This window comes from Scyliorhinus canicula, chromosome 4, assembly GCF_902713615.1.
Source record: "Scyliorhinus canicula chromosome 4, sScyCan1.1, whole genome shotgun sequence".
Classification (NCBI taxonomy): Eukaryota; Metazoa; Chordata; class Chondrichthyes; order Carcharhiniformes; family Scyliorhinidae; genus Scyliorhinus; species Scyliorhinus canicula.
Window position 1 is genome coordinate 175,142,425 of NC_052149.1, and position 6,857 is coordinate 175,149,281.

Genomic DNA, 6,857 nt, shown 5'->3' on the forward strand with positions numbered 1-6,857 from the left:
AGCACTTTACAAAACTAGATAAAAATTAAGTTTCAAAAGTAAGTTTCATACCATTTGCCCAGTGTAACCCGAATGAAATTTCTTCTGGTGTTGCAAGCATGGGCTCCATTGAAGAGAAGCTGAAATTGCTCTACTGCAATAAACTCTATTATATAATTGGCCTATATCCATTTCTTGCCCTCAAATTTCCAGAGGAAACTGATCTTAAATGTTAAACTAGACTGGAGGGGAGCTAAAGATATTTACTTTTTAATGTGGTTTTCAAATTCAAGCTGTAGACATGCTTTATATAATTTTGTTACAGAGAATACACAGTTACTGGAATAGAGATTTTCCTAAACCAATGTACACTAAGCACCGTCCATTGCTGTTCCTTAAAACAAAAGCATTAAGACCAAGGGATGTGATTTCCCTTTGAGGAAGCCCATGCTACAGAACATGTTGTAACATTTTATGTGAAAGGAATTTTATTACAGTTTAAGGTTAATTGTCCCTTTGCATGCAACGTTGCGGTAAAGAACATAAAGGAAGTCTGCATGGCGAGAACTTAATAGAGTACAGAGTTCCTGACTGGAACTGCATTTCCAATTAGGGTGGAATAAAATTGTGCTTGGACAATGTCATATGTTAAGGTTAGCCAGTAACAGAGTACAGGTTACAGCTGATTAGTGATTTATGTTGTGAATAATCATGTTCCAGACCAGATGCATGTACCCTTACAATAAAAACAAATCTTAATATTAACCAGGAATATTCTCAAGTATTCAACAACTTGAAATGCAATTCTCTAGTTACAGATTTTCTTTCAGTTTTTTTCACCAACTTGCGTCAAAGCTGTTTTTTTTTCATCACAGATGTTAAGAATGTAATTATAGGAGAGATTTAATTATTCACAGCAATAAACTTGTTCTTTAGTGTTGTAGAGGGTGTGCAACTTCAGGGTATTTATGGCATTTGATGTTTTTATAAAGGCTAAAATAAAAGTTTAGGATATAATTCTGACAGTCCCTTGTACAGATCATATATTAGATTTGTCCAGATGTTGTATGTTGACACATAGTGGTTTAAGAAAATAATTTAAGTATCAGAAAACTAAACAAATAAACCAACACCTGAGATAAATAAGTTACCCTAATAATTTAATCTGTAATAAAGCCCAATGTGAAAATAAATTAAGATGAATAAGGTTTATTTTAATACCAATATATATTTTAATATTAAAAGAAATTTGCACAAGAGAACACAATTTAAAACCTTTGATAAAAGAAATGTGTGCTATACTTTGCTACAGTTGATATGATGAATCAATACAAGATGGATTTCACCAATAACCATTTAGTTGGTTATTCTTTGTTTTAGATTTGAAGTTAAAATATGTTGAAGAGGGCAGAGAAATATTGCTTATCATAATGAAAATAGTTCAGACTTGTTGCTTTTACTTGGTGCTATAAAGGATGATTCTTGGTCACCAAATTCCTTCTTTTGGATTGCCCAGGATATTATAGGTAATTATGAATGTCTTTTGGTGTCACTTCTAAAGGCACTTCTTTTCAGTAAGATAGATTAATGCTGGTTCTCCTGTATTCATTAGTAACAATTTACATTCTAAGATAAGGTCAATTGAAGATTGTCAGAGCAATGTGAGATCGATAAGACTTCAATAGAAACCCTCACACATTACAGATGTGCTCTTCCCTCTGCTAGCTTCCTGTCCATTGTCATTCCTACCTTCTTCCTCCTTCCCCATCTATCCCACTGCCACGAAAGCCCAGAACAGAAAAATCTATTTATTTTTGTATGTGTAATTGTTCCTCGTTAAAAGAATAGTCCGAATCCCCAAAACAAAGCACATTTAACCTAATTTAGTCGATTGGCTGAAAAATTTAATGGTGATACTAAAAGAGAAACTTAGATGATTGTAATTAAACATTCCGCATGTTATATTTCTAATTAAAGCTGTTTGTCAGACCATAAAATGTTGTCCATCGAGATGAGAATACTGCTCGTTTCAATGTAAAATAAACCATTTTTCTACCAACATATTACTTTAAAGGGTGTTTGGGCTGACTTTCTCCACTGTTACCTTTGATTTTGATGATAAGGAAAAATAAATTCTTTGTTGAAATGTATGCAGAAAATGGCAACAACTTGGACTAGCAATTATTCATTATTCATTAAAATTGACTGAGAAACACAAATAGACCTGTACTCAAACATATTATCGAACCTACAGATGCAAATTAAGCAAAACTACTGCTTAAATCTGGCCATTGCCTTTTAAGGTATAACTTGTCATCTGATCTGCTGTATTCATCTAGTCAGGAATCAGCTTAAACGTGGAGGAGGCCACTCCAGTCCCCCAGCACATTTCCTGCTTTCACAATGCAGTGTTCTCTGGAATTTAGTTCATTGTCCACTAAAGTTACAAGTTGAGGATGAAACAAATCCGCAGTTTTCTAAAGCTATCTTAAATTCAACTCTTTTCGGTACAAACATAAATGTACATATAGTTTGGAGTAGAGTGTTAAAAATCTAAAGCATGTAGCATTGCACGTGAAATCTTTCATAAACACCATCTGGCTCGAAGGACTGAATAAAATGTTTCCTGGTGGAAAAATACCAGGAGGTAAAGATCAGGGGCCCCATTGTTTAATGTCCTTTGACTATTACTTACAAAATTGTAATTCTTTTTCCTGATGCAGATTAGCAACGTAATAAAATGTCTTGGTATTGGGACTACGTATATACACAGGGTGGAAGTGTGCTCCCTCCTGAAGTTTCACAAATATTATTTTATATATCTTCAGCTGTCATAACATGACCAAATAGCTTGTTAATGGTGTGTGTAGCATTCCCATCCTGGCACCACTGTCAAAAATGGTGCCTTCAAGAATTGTGGTAAAGTTGTTTAATTTGCTTATTTAAAATGTGCTGGTGCAGAACCATTTGGACAACAAACTGCACTAGCGCACAAAATGGGGGTTTTCATTGAATAAAGCCAACACTATAGCCACCTCCAAGCTGTTTATTGTAGGTTAGTAAAGCTGATGAAAATAATCTAAGTAAAAGTCAGCGCATATAATGAGTGATATAGAAGTTAAATAAGCGCAGCACGATGACAAGCACACGCTTTGTTTTGAAACCTCCATAATTCGGTTTTAATTTTTAAAGTTGAATTAGCTTTCCAATGATTCTGCAATCTATCTGGTGCATACCAGAGCCGCGCAGATCAGGCCAAATCCCATTTTCATCCCCTCCCTGCAATGAGTTAGCTGTAGAAACGCTAGGATTGGCCCCATGTCCCATGGAGTTGAATCCTTTGGGGGAGTAAGCAAAGGTGAAACAGTCGTCATGAAAAATAAAAGTTGAAATTAAGTAGGATTGATTCAGCCAAATGTGCCTGTGCAGGATTTGCAAATAGATATTATTGCAGTGGCCTTAGGGGCACTTCAGTAAAGTAAATGCATTGATATCAAAGCCATATCAACTGCACCCTGGCCAGTGGTATAATGCTATTGGTGAAGCTTATTTTACTTAGCCTTAAAGTATAAAGCACAATTAAAGCAGATGAAGTTCACTGTGTTCCTTCCAAGAGTTACAAGGACACAATTTAAAATCCTTATTGACACCAACTTGGAGCAACATCTACAATCTGGTCACAGGTTCACCAGTTAGAATGAAATAGGAAAGTGAAAGGACTTACAGTCCAACATAACAAAGAATAATCTTTCTTCTTTTCTCCACTATTCTTAATGTGCCAGTCTTCCTATCAGGATGCCCTCTGAGATGAAAGGACAAATGAACAAGATGTGGATCGTGCATCAATGGTTTTCCATCTAAACACAGGATGAGCGGAATTGTTCTTCCACCGATCAAATTTCTGGACGTTATGCTATTCCACCTAATGTTCCCTTGGTAGGTGAATGAAAACTTAGTCACTAGTAGACTGAAGCCAGATGATATAAGTTATATATGTCCCTTCACTTCGGGCTGGGGAAATCATGGTCTCAGAATAAGGAGCGACTTCTGGACTGTGATGATAATCTGTCCACGAAAGAGTTGCTGGTCTTTGAATTCTCCACCCCAGAGAGCTGCAGATGCTAAGTCGTTGAGTATATCCAAGACAGAAATTGACAAGAATTTTGGATACTAAGGCTATTAAAGGATATGGGAATAGTGCATGAGTGTTATTGAGGTAGAAGGTCAGCCATGACCACATCGAATGGCGAACAGGCTCTAAGGGCCGAATGACCTACACTCGGTCCTATTTCTTATGTTCTTAGTCTCATGCTGCTTGACTACCCTTCTTTACCTTTCGGTATTTGTTTTGCATCTCACTGTCTGATTTATTAAAAATTGAAATATGTTTGTCATTGCCACCGCTAGCAGCACTGATAAACTTACTAAGTCAGCAATGCCAAATACCCAAAGGTCCTCCTTAACGATGCACACTTAATTGCAAGTCAGATCTTGACCTCACAATCTTGATAATATTTCCATTATCCATTTGTCCTATCATAGCACTCTTGAGGCAAAGATGGGAAATCAGAGGCAGCAGAAGAATGCATGACTTAATTACTAAAATATTAGGAACCGTACTTATTTTGAAAAGTTTACTCCTTAACTTGAGCAATAAATTTACGCAATACTGTAATAGTGAGAATTCTCAGACTAAAACTAATTTGTGTCCAACGTCTTTTTGTATCTGGAACAACATATTAAGTATATGCTGGAACCTAGTCCTCTTTCAGACAGTGATTTGCAGAGCTTTAATTAACATTAAAGTATCCACAAGTACAAATGCATGTAGCAATTTTGTGTAATTGGAAAAGACATTTAAAAGCAGTTCTTAACTCAGTTGTTGTGTTGTTTTCTCTATTCTGGTAACATCTTATGATATGTAACCATTGGCAACAAATACCCAAATAATAAGTATGCATAAATTTAACAGATCAACAATTTGCTCTGACACTATCACATATAATAATTTTCAAAGAATAAATAAGCAAGTCTACATATTTTTTGCCAAAATGAGAAAAAAAAATGTGCCTTGGCCGGAAGTCAAAATTATTTATGCAGACAGCTGGAACCATCTGGAATTAGTATTCTGTTCCAGAGACAACCGCTGCTGCATATTACACTCTGTGTTAACATAACATTTTGCATATACCCTGGGAGTCTAAGCATACAGCCTATTTAAACTAAGAACTTACTTATCGAAATCTTGAAGGCACTTTAGCATCGGTTAATCTATTCATTAATTCAAAACTCTACATAGGTTTGAATCTAATCGTGGATAATATAAAGCTGTGCATGAACTTGTACATAGGTCTGCCATAGTTTATCTGAAAAGCACTTTCACATTTTGCAAATGTGCACGAAACAGATGGAAGTCAATCAGAGAATATATTTGAAGCTATAATACGAAAGCAAAGGAAAATTGACTCCACTTTGGTGAGAAACCAAAGCTACAATACAAGCTTAGAATGTCTGAAAAAGGCTAAATTGTCCGTCGCCACAGGCATATAGTAAGATGGCATCATTCTGCAGGAGCAATAAAAAACTCTGTTTCCTTACTGTTAATATTTAAAACACGGTTTAAAATTCTTCACGCAATTTAATATAAGTTCCATCATTTAAAGTTTAAAATTAAGTGTAAACAATGTTCAGATTTGTTTAGGCATTATACCTTTCAGTTCTGTAGATACGGGGATTAACAGTAACATACCTCTATTGTCACTGCTTGGATGTTGAGCTCACCCACCTGTTGGAAATGGAGCAGAGCCTCAATTTTTCCCTGATATAAAATACTGTTGCTTGAGGATCAGAGCTACAACTCAGGAATTTTATAAATTGTGGGCCTCTTTGAATACTTTTCTGTGCTTGCTTTCCTTTGGAAACCCTTTTTCTTTTACCTATATGAACTGAAAAAGAGGCATGCTCCTGCATGCACAACTGACAGACACCTGAATGAATCCTATATGGCCACATTAAGTCATATGAACCCTGCTGTGAACTGTGGCAGTTGAGCACAGAACTTGCTTTACCCACTAAGGAAGCCGGTATTTGGCAATTTCATATTTCTTCTAAATTTGGAGTTTTTCAACGATATTGTAGGCTTGGCTTCAGACTCCCCTCATCATGCTGGAAATCTTAAAATTGAGAGCTTAGTGACCAGTGCCAGCTTGGTGCCTGGGAACGTGAGTGAACTGCCTCTGAGGTTGTTTATAGCAACTAACTTCCTCCTTCTCCCTATGGACAATCTCTGGATCTGGAGATTATAGCCACAAAAAGAGAAAACAAACTAACAAGCTTTAAATTACCCAAGTGCGTTGAATTTCTATCTCCGTCGGAGTCTTACACAGCGTAAATAATTCCTCATTCTGTGTGTTGAATTTCCTTAGCAGAACACAAGAAACTGATCGCAGTTTTTGAAACTGACATCATAAAGAAACAAAATGAAGTTAAGCCAGAAACTCCCGAGTTCTGTTACATGTGTCAGTTGATACAGGAATGCTGCTTCAGGATCCAAAGAATAATGCATATTATATATAAAAGAGAAAAAAAACATTGATGGGATCAGCATTCAAACAACACTTTAAATGGCAATGTTATTGTAATTTATCTATCTTCTGCCTGAGAAAATAGCTGAGAAATGAGTAATCCTGGCTTGATTTGTGCCTTTGCCTTTGTAAATTATGAATCTGCAGTCTTAGTTGCACAATAAATTTTATACAGAATTTAGAGTCTGGAAATATGTTGAACTATTTAATTCCTATTGCCTTCTTCATATATTAATATTGGCTTTTGATTGGTAAGAGTTGAGTCTTTTATAAACCTGAAATCAACTAAAGCAT

At 35.8% G+C, this 6,857-nt stretch overlaps 1 long non-coding RNA gene across 2 annotated transcripts in view; it reads right to left on the reverse strand.

Moving 5' to 3' along the window:
- The window catches only part of LOC119965181, a 47,796-nt gene extending 42,036 nt beyond the window's left edge, over nucleotides 1-5,760 (reverse strand). For both annotated transcript variants that reach the window (XR_005460447.1, XR_005460446.1), the window contains exon 1: nucleotides 5,729-5,760. This is a non-coding gene — a long non-coding RNA (uncharacterized LOC119965181). The remainder of the gene's footprint in view (nucleotides 1-5,728) is intronic.
- Nucleotides 5,761-6,857: the final 1,097 nt, after the last annotated feature.